The following is a 14,015-nucleotide window of genomic DNA, read 5'->3' as shown; positions in this document are numbered from 1 at the left end:
GGACCTTTCAGAAGAGGTGTATATATACTGAGATAATGTGACAGATCATGTGACACTTAGATTGCACACAGGTGGACTTTATTTAACTAATTATGTGACTTCTGAAGGTAATTGGTTGCACCAGATCTTATTTAGGGGCTTCATAGCAAAGGGGTGAATATATATGCACCCACCACTTTTCCGTTATTTATTTTTTAGAATTTTTTTAAACAAGTTATTTTTTAAATTTCACTTCACCAATTTGGACAATTTTGTGTATGTCCATTACATGAAATCCAAATAAAAATCAATTGAAATTACAGGTTGTAATGCAACAAAATAGGAAAACGCCAAGGGGGATGAATAATTTTGCAAGGCCCTGTACTACTGGAGCTGGTTGACATGGTTTTCATCAATCTTTTCAATTTTTTTTCAAATCAATCATTTATAGCTATTATGCATTATCTGTCTCTTAACGCACCATTGAATTAATTTCAGTGGGTGCTATTTTTTAAGTGTCTTTTTACAACTGTGAGGACAAACTTTGTAATGGCATTTCTATTCAAACGAGAGATGCGCTAAGTATGATTATTACATTGATTTTATGATCAGTTTGATGGATATGACAATAGCTGTCTGCTGTCTGCTGATGATACTCATGACCATACTGACTGTCTGCTGAAGATACTCATGACCATACTGACTGTCTGCTGAAGATACTCATGACCAAACTGACTGTCTGATGATGATACTCATGACCATACTGACTGTCTGATGATGATACTCATGACCATACTGACTGTCTGATGATGATACTCATGACCATACTGACTGTCTGATGAAGATACTCATGACCATACTGACTGTCTGATGATGATACTAATGAGCATAACTGTCTGCTGATGATACTCATGACCATAACTGTCTGCCTCTGGGGATGCATATTTTCTATCACCACTGGAACATTGTGTTACTGCTACATCTCTACTTCCCGTTATTATTATTGTCTGACTTGAGTCATTTGTGTTATTTTCTATGGGATTGTGGTCCTCTGTAGCTCAGCTGGTAGAGCACAGCGCTTGTAACGCCAAGGTAGTGGGTTTGATCCCCGGGACCACCCATACACAAACATTTATGCACGCATGACTGTAACTCGCTTTGGATAAAAGCGTCTGCTAAATGGCATATTATTATTATTATTATATTTTTATTCACAGCTCTTGCAATGTTCTAAAACCGCAAACTGTGTGTCTCTGTGCCCTTAGGTTGTCTGTAGTTTTTTTTCCCAAAGTCCAAAACACGCCAAGTCATTCCAGTCCAAGAATCATGTCTCTACTGTATTTGAGTCCCTGTTTGTGTGTGAGCCAAGTCATTGGTTTAATTTGAGCACACTGTTGGGCTTATTTGAATGAACCAGGCTATTATAAATTATCCTCTATATTTCATGACTCTCTCACACACAGCACTACCTCTACCAAGGCCTGCGTGGAAAGGGCTTAGAGACTTTGTCAATAAATTCAGGTCGACAACTCAATTTGTCAGCATACTCACAGTTTGCATCTGCTGACCTTATTGTTGATGTATGAAACACGGGTAGGTATGCCCAAATGCGCTTCTGCCCAGCTTAAACGAAAAAGGGTGAATCAGGTGTTCGACTGAGGGACTTGAAAATCTCAAAAAACATTCCTTACCCCAGGATACTTCAACTGGTGACTGTCCGAGAGAATAAAGAAAAAGGAGCACTCTGTTGCTGGGTAGATCTGAAAGATTTATTGACGGGACAAACAAACAATAGGCTTACGTTTCGGCGTGAATCACCTTCATCAGAGCCTTGAATATGAAAAGGGTGGGAGGCACCTACAGTGAGGGAAAAAAGTATTTGATCCCCTGCTGATTTTGTACGTTTGCCCGCTGACAAAGAAATTATCAGTCTATAATTTTAATGGTAGGTTTATTTGAACAGTGAGAGACAGAATAACAACAAAAAAATCCAGAAAAACACATGTCAAAAATGTTATAAATTGATTTGAATTTTAATGAGGGAAATAAGTATTTGACCCCCTCTCAATCAGAAAGATTTCTGGCTCCCAGGTGTCTTTTATACAGGTAACGAGCTGAGATTAGGAGCACACTCTTAAAGGGAGTGCTCCTAATCTCAGCTTGTTACCTGTATAAAAGACACCTGTCCACAGAAGCAATCAATCAATCAGATTCCAAACTCTCCACCATGGCCAAGACCAAAGAGCTCTCCAAGGATGTCAGGGACAAGATTGTAGACCTACACAAGGATGGAATGGGCTACAAGACCATTGCCAAGCAGGTTGGTGAAAAGGTGACAGTTGGTGCGATTATTCGCAAATGGAAGAAACACAAAAGAACTGTCAATCTCCCCCGGCCTGGGGCTCCATGCAAGATCTCACCTCATGGAGTTGCAATGATCATGAGAACGGTGAGGAATCAGCCCAGAACTACACGGGAGGATCTTGTCAATGATCTCAAGGCAGCTGGGACCATAGTCAACAAGAAAACAATTTGTAACACACTACGCCGTGAAGGACTATAATCCTGCAGCGCCCGCAAGGTCCCCCTGCTCAAGAAAGCACATATACAGGTCCGTCTGAAGTTTGCCAATGAACATCTGAATGATTCAGAGGAGACCTGGGTGAAAGTGTTGTGGTCAGATGAGACCAAATTGGAGCTCTTTGGCATCAACTCAACTCACCGTGTTTGGAGGAGGAGGAATGCTGCCTATGACCCCAAGAACACCATCCACACCATCAAACAGGGAGGTAGAAACATTATGCTTTGGGGGTGTTTTTCTGCTAAGGGGACAGGACAACTTCACCGCATCAAAGGGACGATGGACGGGGCCATGTACGGTCAAATCGTGGGTGATAACCTCCTTCCCTCAGCCAGGGCATTGAAAATGGGTCGTGGATGGGTATTCCAGCATGACAATGACCCAAAACACACGGCCAAGGCAACAAAGGAGTGGCTCAAGAAGAAGCACATTAAGGTCCTGGAGTGGCCTAGCCAGTCTCCAGACCTTAATCCCATAGAAAATCTGTGGAGGGAGCTGAAGGTTTGTGTTGCCAAATGTCAGGCTCGAAACCTTAATGACTTGGAGAAGATATGCAAAGAGGAGTGGGACAAAATCCCTCCTGAGATGTGTGCAAACCTGGTGGCCAACTACAAGAAACGTCTGACCTCTGTGATTGCCAACTAGGGTTTTGCCACCAAGGACTAAGTCATGTTTTGCAGAGGGGTCAAATACTTATTTCCCTCATTAAAATGCAAAAATCAATTTATAACATTTTTGACATGCGTTTTTCTGGATTTTTTTGTTTTTATTCTGTCTCTCACTGTTCAAATAAACCTACCATTAAAATTATAGACTGATCATGTCTTTGTCAGTGGGCAAACGTACAAAATCAGCAGGGGATCAAATACTTTTTTCCCTCACTGTATATACCCTCGCAGGGGAGTGTCCCACTCGTCATGTCACTCATGTCAATAATGTAAATACTGTCAGTAGTAATTGCAACTACACAAGGTATTCAAACAAGAGTATGATCATCATTTTAGATTCCTACGCATACATTCCACTTGAATAACAAAAGACATAGAAATAAACAAAGAAAAACATTACAAAAAATATGAGAAAGAGAGCTGTTCATTTAGACCAGGGGTGTCAAACGTCCGGCCCGCGGGCCGGATCAGGCCCGCAAACGGGTTTAATCCGGCCCGCGAGATGATTTTGTAAAGTATAAAAATGAGCTGCAATTTTTCAATAAAAGAAACTGCTGTTCCAATTGTGTCCACTGGATGGCGCAATAGCAATTGTGTTAAGCAAGCAAACTGTTTATACCGGGGCAGAGCAAATAGGTCAAGCAAGTGCAGCCAGTCCGGATGAGCTACTTTGTTTTGCCCGCGATATTTATTACGGCTTCTACTTTTAACATTATGTGCTTTGGCACCCTCATTGCCCCAATATGTCTCTGTCAAAAAAGAGAAAAGTGGACGCAGAGTGCAGAGTGTTCCAAGAAAAATTGTCATCCTTCTATTTATTCACGGAATTTAATGGGAAAGCTGTATGTTTGGTGTGTTCACAGCATGTTGCAGTGCTGAAAGAATATAACCTTCGTCGCCACTATGTGAGTCTTCATGCCGACAAATATGACAACTTTCAAGGACAGCGGAGAAGAGAGAAGGTGAATGAACTGTTGGCAGGTCTGAAGAAACAGCAGTCTGTGTTTACTCACAGCCGAGACATCAGTGACGCTGCAGTGAAAGCTAGCTACCTCATTGCTAATGAAATCGCAGTGGCTTCAAAACCATTTAGTGAGGGTGAATTTGTAAAAACATGCATGATGAAGGCAGCGGAGATTGTGTGCCCTGAAAAGCACCAGGCTTTTGCAAATATCAGCCTGACAAGAAACACAGTTGCAGACAGGATTTCCGATCTTTTAGTGGATTTGGACAGCCAGTTGAAGCAAAACGTAAAGTAATTTATTGCGTTTTCGGTTGCAATTGATGAAAGCACGGACATTACAGATGTTGCACAACTGGCCATTTTCATCCGCAGAGTTGATGACACATTGACCGTCACCGAGGAGTTCGTGGAGTTGGTGCCGATGACAGATACAACGACAGCAGCTGATATTTTCACTGCACTCGTCAACGCGCTGGACAGGGTCGGAGTGGACTGGTCCCGCGCTGTCAGCCTGGCTACAGATGGTGCGCCCTCAATGATCGGGAAAAAAGCAGGCGTTGTGACAAAGTTCAGAGAGAAAGTGCAATCTGCAAATGGAGGACGTGATTTTTGGACTTTTCACTGTATTTTGCACCAGGAGGCTTTGTGTTGCAAGTCATTAAAGATGGATAACGTCATGAAGGTGGTTATTATTTTTATTATATTATTATTATATTAATATATTATATTATTATTATATTATTATTATTATATTATCCAAACTGTTAATTTCATCCGATCCAGAAGCCTGAATCAACGTCAGTTTGACAGCCTTCTCAGAGAGAAAGACCACATCTATGGCCTGCCATACCACACTGAGGTAAGATGGTTAAGCCGAGGTGCTGTGCTGAGGCGTTTCTTTGATTTACGAGAAGAAATTGAACAGTTCATGGAAGAAAAGGGCAAACCAGTGTTAGAATTTCATTCCGCAGAATGGATGCAGGACCTTGCATTTATGGTGGATGTTACAGAGCACCTGAATAACTTGAACAAACAGCTGCAAGGGTGCAACAAAGTTGCCACGCAGTATTATGACAGCATACGTTCTTTCAAGTTGAAGCTGTCATTGTGGGAGACGCAACTCGCTGGTGGTGATGCAGCTCACTTCCCCTGTCTGAAAAATGTGTGCGCGACCCAACATGTGGCAGACATGAAGCGGTTCAAATATAAAATAACGGGACTGTTAAGGGAGTTTGAGCAACGCTTTCAGATTTTTGGTGAACTGGAGAAAGACTTCAACGTTTTTTGTTCGCCATTAACCGTGAATCCCTCTGATCTGCCCGTCAGCATCCAACTTGAAATAATATACTTGCAGTATGACTCGGATTTGAAGGGCAAATTTGCCGCAGCTGGCTTGGACACATTTTATCAGAATCTCTTGCCAGGTTACCCCAACTTGACAGCCCTCGCTGCAAAACTGTTGTGCATGTTTGGAACCACATATCTTTGTGAGCAAGTTCTCTGTAATGAGCATAAATAAAACAAAGCTGCGCTCAAGGCTCACGCACAAGCACTTGAATCACATCCTGAAGTTGGCTGCCACTCAGGATGTGACGCCTGATATTGATGCGCTGGTGAAAGCTAAAAGATGCCAGGTATCAGGAGTCAAATAAACTATGCAACCCCACTTAAAGTGCTGCATGAGACACCCTGATATAGTTCTGTGATCTGTGATATACTTATGTGAATCACTGAGGCATTGTGTGTTTGTGTTTTGTTTGTCCTCAGAATTTCAAATAGCTTGAGGTGTTTTATGATTAATAGTGATGTGCTTTTGGACACACTGTCCTCAGGCTCCAGCTTTATGTTTATATGTTTTTATGTTGATGTGCTATTGTTTTTAATTGATTTTATTTTATTTGTATATTTAACCTATTCTTGACTCTGTGGTTCTTGCACTTGTTTGGGGAACAGGATTTCATTATTTGTATCTACATTTCTGCCTGAGAAATGACACCCTGATATAGTTCTGTGATCTGTGAAACAGTTCTGTGAATCACTGAGGCATTGTGTGTTTGTGTGTTCTTTTTCTTTAGAATTTTCAAATAAACTTGAGATGTTTTATGATTAATAGTGATGTTGTGCTTGTACTATTTTGGACACACTGTCCTCAGGCTCCAGCTTTATGTTTTATGTTGATAGTATTAAAACAAAGAAAACAATCTGAAGTTGTTGATTTTAAGTTATATATACCATGATTTTACCGGTCCGGCCCACTTGGGAATAGATTTTCCTCCATGTGGCCCCTGAGCTAAAATGAGTTTGACACCCCTGATTTAGACCCTTTGCTCGACACAATCTAAGCAGTCGATCCTAGTGCCTCTGAAATAATTTCCTCGCAATATTATTACACCCTGGAGGAAATATAAACGTTCTAAATTCCCCAGAATTTCAAGGTAGAGGGTAAGCCATGATTGGCATTCACGTAGTGCCGCGAGATCACATAGTCCATATTTCTGGTGCATATAGCTGTTTTGTGTTCATCTATTCTTAATTTGAGAGCACGTTTCATCTGACCAATGTATACAAACCCACAGGGGCATTTGAGCATGCAAACAACATGTGTTGTACTACAATTTATGAAGTATTTTATCTTGTATTCTTTACGAGTGTGGGTGGTAGAATACTTTTGTGTCAGTTGAGTTAAAACAATTAGGGGGACCTGTGGGAGCCAGGTAGAGGGTGCAGGTGCAGGATTCTGGAGCACACTCTTCTTCTTCTTCTTCTTCTTCGGTGGAGTTTAATGGTGGTTGGCATCCAATATGTTCCATTTAAGCTCCCAACTACACTATAGTATGAATCCATTACACTTTGATACAAAATGGGAATGTCAAGGCTGAGGTGTATGTGGTGTGGGAGTCAGGCGCAGGACACCGAAGCTTAGTCCAACAAAGTTTACTTGTGAACCACAAGGCAAAGATACAAAGAACGGCCTCAAAACGACAGAGGCGAGCAATTACGCAACAATGCGTAAAACAACAAAACAGAGAAAAAACACGCAGCACTACGGACAGGCGAAAAACAACACACAACCTAACCAATACAACACAGGCAACTTATAGAACACGTAATCAGACACAAACGGACTCAGGTGTGACAGACAGACAAAAGCAATCACACATAGAAACATTCAACGGTGGCAGCTAGTACTCCGGGGACGACGAACGCCGAAGCCTGCCCGAACTAGGAGGAGGAGCAGCCTCGGCAGAATCCGTGACAGTACCCCCCCCTTGACGCGCGGCTCCAGCCGTGCGCCGACCCCGGCCTCGGGGACGGCCAGGAGGACGCGGACCCGGGCGCGTGGGATGCCCACGGTGGAACTCCGTCAGGAGGGATGGATCTAGGATGTCCCTCCTAGGCACCCAGCACCGTTCCTCCGGACCGTACCCCTCCCACTCCACGAGATACTGGAGACCACTCATCCGGCGCCTCGAGTCCAAGATGGTCCGGACCCTGTACGCCGGGGCCCCCTCGATGTCCAAAGGGGGCGGAGGGGTCTCTCCTATCTCATGTTCTTGGAGTGGGCCAGCTACCACCGGCCTGAGAAGAGACACATGGAACGAGAGGTTAATATTCTTGTACTCAATAGGCAGTTGTAACCTGTAACACACCTCGTTCAATCTTCTCAGGACTTTAAAGGGCCCCACAAACCGCCGACCCAGCTTCCGGCAGGGCAGGCGGAGGGGCAGGTTTCGTGTCGAGAGCCAGACTCGATCTCCCGGTGCGTACACCGGTCCCTCACTGCGGTGGCGATCGGCGCTCGCCTTTTGTCGACGGATGGCCCGCTGCAGATGGACATGGGCAGCGTCCCACGTCTCCTCCGAGCGCCGAATCCACTCATCCACCGCAGGGGCCTCGATCTGGCTCTCGTGCCAAGGTGCCAGGACCGGCTGATACCCTAAAACACATTGGAAAGGTGTTAAATTGGTGGAGGAGTGGCAGAGAGAGTTCTGGGCCATCTCTGCCCAGGGGATATACCTAGACCACTCCTCCGGCCGGCCCTGGTAATAGGACCTCAGAAACCTACCCACATCCTGGTTGACTCGTTCAACCTGCCCATTGCTCTCTGGGTGGTACCCCGAGGTAAGGCTCACCGAGACCCCCAAGCGTTCCATGAACGCCCCCCAGACTCTGGAGGTGAACTGGGGACCTCGGTCAGACACAATATCCTCGGGGACCCCATAGTGCCGGAACACGTGGGTAAATAGGGCCTCAGCGGTCTGTAGGGCAGTAGGGAGACCCGGCATTGGGAGGAGACGACAGGCCTTGGAAAACCGATCCACAACGACCAAAATGGTGGTATTCCCCTGGGAGGGGGGTAGGTCGGTCACAAAATCCACCGAGAGGTGGGACCATGGTCGTTGTGGAACGGGCAGGGGATGTAACTTTCCCCTGGGCAAATGTCTAGGTGCCTTACACTGGGCGCACACCGAGCAGGAGGAGACATAAACCCTCACATCCTTAGCTAACGTTGGCCACCAGTATTTCACGCTAAGGCAGTGCACTGTCCGGCCAATACCTGGATGTCCAGAGGAGGGTGATGTATGAGCCCAATAGATAAGGCGATCACGAACCTCGAGCGGAACGTACGTCCGCCCCACAGGACACTCGGGGGGAGTAGGGTCGGTACGCAGTGCCCGCTCGATCTCCGCATCGACCTCCCACACCACCGGAGCCACCAGACAAGACTCCGGCAGTATGGGAGTAGGTTCAATGGACCTCTCCTCTGTGTCATACCGCCGGGACAGGGCGTCTGCCTTACCGTTCTGGGACCCTGGGATGTATGTGATCTTAAAAACAAACCGGGTCAGGAACATGTTCCACCTAGCCTGACGAGGGTTCAATCTCCTAGCTGCCCGGATGTACTCCAGGTTACGGTGGTCAGTCAGAATGAGGAAAGGGTGTTGAGCCCCCTCAAGCCAATGCCTCCACACCTTTAGGGCCTGGACTACAGCTAACAGCTCCCTGTCCCCTACGTCATAATTACGCTCCGCCGAGCTGAGCTTCTTAGAATAGAACGCACAGGGGCGGAGCTTAGGTGGCGTGCCGGACCGTTGCGACAGGACTGCCCCAATACCGGCCTCGGACGCGTCTACCTCTACTTGGAATGGTAAAGAGGGATCCGGATGCGCCAGCACCGGAGCCGAGGTGAACAGGTTTTTCAGTTTGACAAATGCCCTGTCCGCCTCAGCTGACCACTGCAAGCGAACCGGACCCCCCTTTAACAGGGACGTAATGGGAGCTGCAACCTGTCCAAAGCCCCGGATAAACCTCCGGTAGTAATTAGCAAAACCCCAAAACTGCTGCACCTCTTTTACAGTGGTTGGAGTTTGCCAATTACGCACGGCCGACACACGGTCAACCTCTATCTTCACACCAGACGCAGACAACCGATAACCCAAAAAGGAGACGGACTCCTGGAAGAACAAGCATTTCTCTGCCTTGGCATACAAGTCATGCTCCAACAGTCTCCTCAACACTCGGCGCACCAGGGCTACATGCTCGGCTCGTGTAGAAGAGTACACTAGGATGTCGTCGATGTATACTACCACACCCTGCCCATGCATGTCCCGGAAAATCTCGTCAACAAAGGATTGGAAGACTGAAGGAGCATTCATCAACCCGTATGGCATGACGAGATACTCGTAATGACCTGAGGTGGTGCTAAATGCTGTTTTCCATTCATCCCCCTCCCTAATGCGCACCAGATTGTACGCGCTCCTGAGATCCAACTTTGTGAAGAACCGCGCTCCGTGTAATGATTCTGTTATAGTCTTAATCAGTGGAAGAGGGTAACTGTACTTAACCGTGATCTGATTGAGACTACGGTAATCGATACACGGGCGCAAACCCCCGTCCTTCTTCTTCACAAAAAAGAAACTCGAGGAAACCGGGGAAGTGGAGGACCGTATGTATCCCTGTGCCAAGGACTCGGCTATGTAAGTCTCCATAGCCGCTGTCTCCTCTTGAGACAGGGGATACACACGGCTCCGCGGAAGTGCCGCTCCTGTTTGGAGATCTATCGCACAATCCCCCTGTCTATGAGGTGGTAGCCGTGTTGCCCTCGTTTTGCTGAACACAAGTGCTAAATCCTCATATTCAGGGGGAATGCGCATTGTGGGCACTTGGTTCGGACTCTCCACCGAGGTCGCCCCTAAGGAAACACCTAGACATCTCCCTACACACTGGGCAGACCACTCCATAAGAGCCCTCTGTTGCCACGCAATGGTAGGATCATGGGCGCTTAACCAGGGAAGCCCCAGCACCACGGGATACGCAGGAGAGTCAATCAGATAAAACTGAATGATCTCCTCATGACCCCCCTGCGTAGTCATCTTAAGTGGTGCTGTGACTTCTCTGATCAACCCCGACCCCAACGGCCGGCTGTCTAGGGCATGAACAGGAAAGGGGGCTTCTACTGGCCGAAGGGGAATTCCTAACCTATAACAAAATGCACGATCAACAAAATTCCCAGCTGCGCCTGAATCTACTAGCGCCTTATGCTGGGAATGAGGTGCCACCTGTGGAAATCTCACAGGTATACACATGTGACCAACAGAGAGCTCTGGGTAAGTGGGGCGCCTACTCACCTGGAATGACTCCCCAGTGCGTGACCTGTTGTCCCCTCTCCCAGGAGACCCTCCCCAGCACCTGGCCGCGGTGTGTCCTCCACGGCCACAGTTGGTGCAGGGGATGGCCCCCCTACGGCTCTCTCTCCTCCTCTCTCTAGCGCCAGCACCTCCGAGCTCCATGGGAATCGGCTCGGAGGTGCTGGAGGGTGGAATGGATGACCCCCACTCGGGACGTCCGCGGGTAGCCAGCAGGGTGTCGAGACGGATGGAGATGTCCACCAACTGGTCGAAGGATAGGTTGGTGTCCCTGCAGGCCAGCTCACGACGAACGTCCTCTCGTAGGCTACACCGGTAATGGTCGATGAGGGCCCTCTCATTCCACCCCGCATCCGCCGCTAGAGTCCGGAACTCCAGGGCGAACTCCTGTGCGCTCCTCTTCCCCTGTCGGAGGTGGAACAGACGCTCCCCCGCCGCCTTCCCCTCAGGTGGATGATCGAAGACAGTCCTGAAGCGGCGGGAGAACTCCGCGTAGGTGATGGTAGCGGCGTCTATTCCCCTCCATTCGGCGTTGGCCCACTCCAACGCCTTGCCGGATAGACAGGAGATGAGGGCGGAGACGCTCTCGTATCCCGAGGGCGCTGGGTGTATGGTGGCCAGGTAGAGTTCCACCTGCAGGAGGAACCCCTGACACCCGGCTGCAGAACCATCATATGCCCTCGGGAGCGAGAGCCGAATGCCACTGGGTCCCGGTGCTGAGAGAGGAGGACTGGCCGTTGGTGACGGGATGGTGTGAGAAGGCGTGGGCACCTCTCCCGTAACCAACCGGCGTAGAGTGTTGGACACCTCGTTCATGGCGGCCCCAAGTTGCCGGATCATGGTGTCTTGGTCGCTGATCCGATCCTCCAGCGACTTGGGTGCCGTCACTGCTCCTGCTGACTCCATACTGGTGTGTTGTTCTGTCAAGGCTGAGGTGTATGTGGTGTGGGAGTCAGGCGCAGGACACCGAAGCTTAGTCCAACAAAGTTTACTTGTGAACCACAAGGCAAAGATACAAAGAACGGCCTCAAAACGACAGAGGCGAGCAATTACGCAACAATGCGTAAAACAACAAAACAGAGAAAAAACACGCAGCACTACGGACAGGCGAAAAACAACACACAACCTAACCAATACAACACAGGCAACTTATAGAACACGTAATCAGACACAAACGGACTCAGGTGTGACAGACAGACAAAAGCAATCACACATAGAAACATTCAACGGTGGCAGCTAGTACTCTGGGGACGACGAACGCCGAAGCCTGCCCGAACTAGGAGGAGGAGCAGCCTCGGCAGAATCCGTGACAGGGAAAAGGGGAAACGGGAAAAATAAAATACAAATATATTGAAAATTTCCCTAACAACTAACCCTACACTCATTAAAACCCACCACCTTATTCCACTACTTTAACCCTATCAGATCACACCCCAGGCCAATGACCCGAGAGGACGGGACACTACCACTCAACACACCCTGTAACTCTTCTGAAGTCAAATCTCGTTCCCCCAAGTACTTCTCTGCAGCTGCCATCACAACATCTATTTTCTTTGACTTACGTTCCATCTCTGCGGTACAGTTCATAACCATTGCTATGAACGCTAAGAAGCCAAACTTACTGAAATTATATATCACTCATTGGCCTATCCCTCTGTTCTGGCAGAGATCTACTATTCACAGGGATCCTCTCAGAATCCTTCACCCTTGATCCACCTTCCTCTACTTTCTTCACTGCCTCAGCATATGACATCTTCTGCACTACCACCTCAACCTACCTCTCTCGCACCTGACACCTCCGAACCCAGCAACACAGGCACCCCTACAGTTGACACACACAACTTTTTCCACCGAAACTACACATTCCTCTGTCCCATGTCCTCCTGCACACTTCCCTCATCTTGGAATCTCCCTCATACACACTGCTGCGACATACCCATAAACGTGACACCTATAACACTGTTGTGTATTCGGCACAAAAGTTCTAACAGCATTACTCATATATCCTAACATTACTTTGTCAAGTAAAGACTCTGAATCAAATCTCAAAAGAACAGACTGTGTCACCTCTGTTTCACCACACTCCCCACAGGATCTGCATTGCACCAACGGGCGGGCAACACAAACACCAGGAATCTTCAACTTAAATTGCTCCACCTCCACACTTAACGCTACCCCAGAAATCACTCCCTTTGTTACGGTCCGGCACTGTTGGTCCTGTTCCTGCTGGTTTTCCTTTCCCTTTTTTCCCCTGTGTGTGTTGTTTGTGTCTGTCTCCCCCTGCTGTGCAGCCCAGTCAGAGGATCTAGGTCAGGGGGCGTGGCCATTCTCTCACAAGATCAGTTACATCAAGCTGCAGCTCATTGTCACCAATCAAGCAGCAGTTATCTACCCGGGCTGGACACCTCTCCAGCGCCAGTTCGTTCCTACACTACCTGTGGTAACTTGGCCCGTACAGCACTCTCAGTTTAGTTGTACTCTCTCAGTATTATTGTTGTTCCTGCCACGTTTGTAACCTGTCTCTCCTTCGACCAGATCCCGTCTGTTCCTGCTGCCTGCCTGCCTGCCATTCCCACGCCGCAACCTGCTCCTCTGTTGCCTGATATCCTCGTCATCCAGCTCTCAGGACTACTGGCTCTCTACCCCACTCAGCTCCTACCCCGGCCTGAAGCTACTCCACCCAGAACTGCTTCTCTCTGCCAAAACACGTTGAATAAACTACATCCTAATTCACTCTCTTTGTCCGTGTGTCCGTCTCTGCACCTGAGTCCCCCACCCAACCTAATACCCTTCAATGGTGCCCTGTACCTAAGGGCAAAGCAAGATACAGGTCTTTCCCCAAGTTGCGTCGCACAGACTGCCTGCTCCCTCTGATCTGAAGACACACAAACAAACATCACACATCCACTTTGGGTTACCTTCACCGACTCAACAGCACCCACCATCTTTTCCACCCAACCTGAAACCACACATGGATCAGCCAAAAGGCCTAGTTTCACCCTCTTCATAAATCTCACTCCCACTGGACCAAATATATCTTTATCATAACCATGTCCATCAATGCAAGGCTCGGGCTCCGAGCTCCTCACAACATCTTCTACCCCTTCCATTTCACCTCCAGGACTTGAACTGGTGTCGGCTCACTCTGTTTGAACTTGACATCAATCTTCCTCGAC

The 14,015-nt window shown here is 47.8% G+C and overlaps 1 long non-coding RNA gene across 1 annotated transcript; it reads left to right on the top strand.

Annotated features, from left to right (window-relative positions):
• Positions 1–13,047: 13,047 nt before the first annotated feature.
• LOC311145463 lies at positions 13,048–13,572 on the top strand. The gene is made up of 2 exons (XR_014614592.1): positions 13,048–13,279; positions 13,375–13,572. It is a non-coding gene; the product is annotated as an uncharacterized lncRNA (long non-coding RNA).
• The last annotated feature ends 443 nt before the right edge of the window (positions 13,573–14,015 follow it).

Source organism: Coregonus lavaretus, assembly GCF_964263955.1.
Source record: "Coregonus lavaretus genome assembly, chromosome: 18".
Lineage (NCBI taxonomy): Eukaryota > Metazoa > Chordata > Actinopteri > Salmoniformes > Salmonidae > Coregonus > Coregonus lavaretus.
This window is presented reverse-complemented; position numbering and strand designations above follow the sequence as displayed.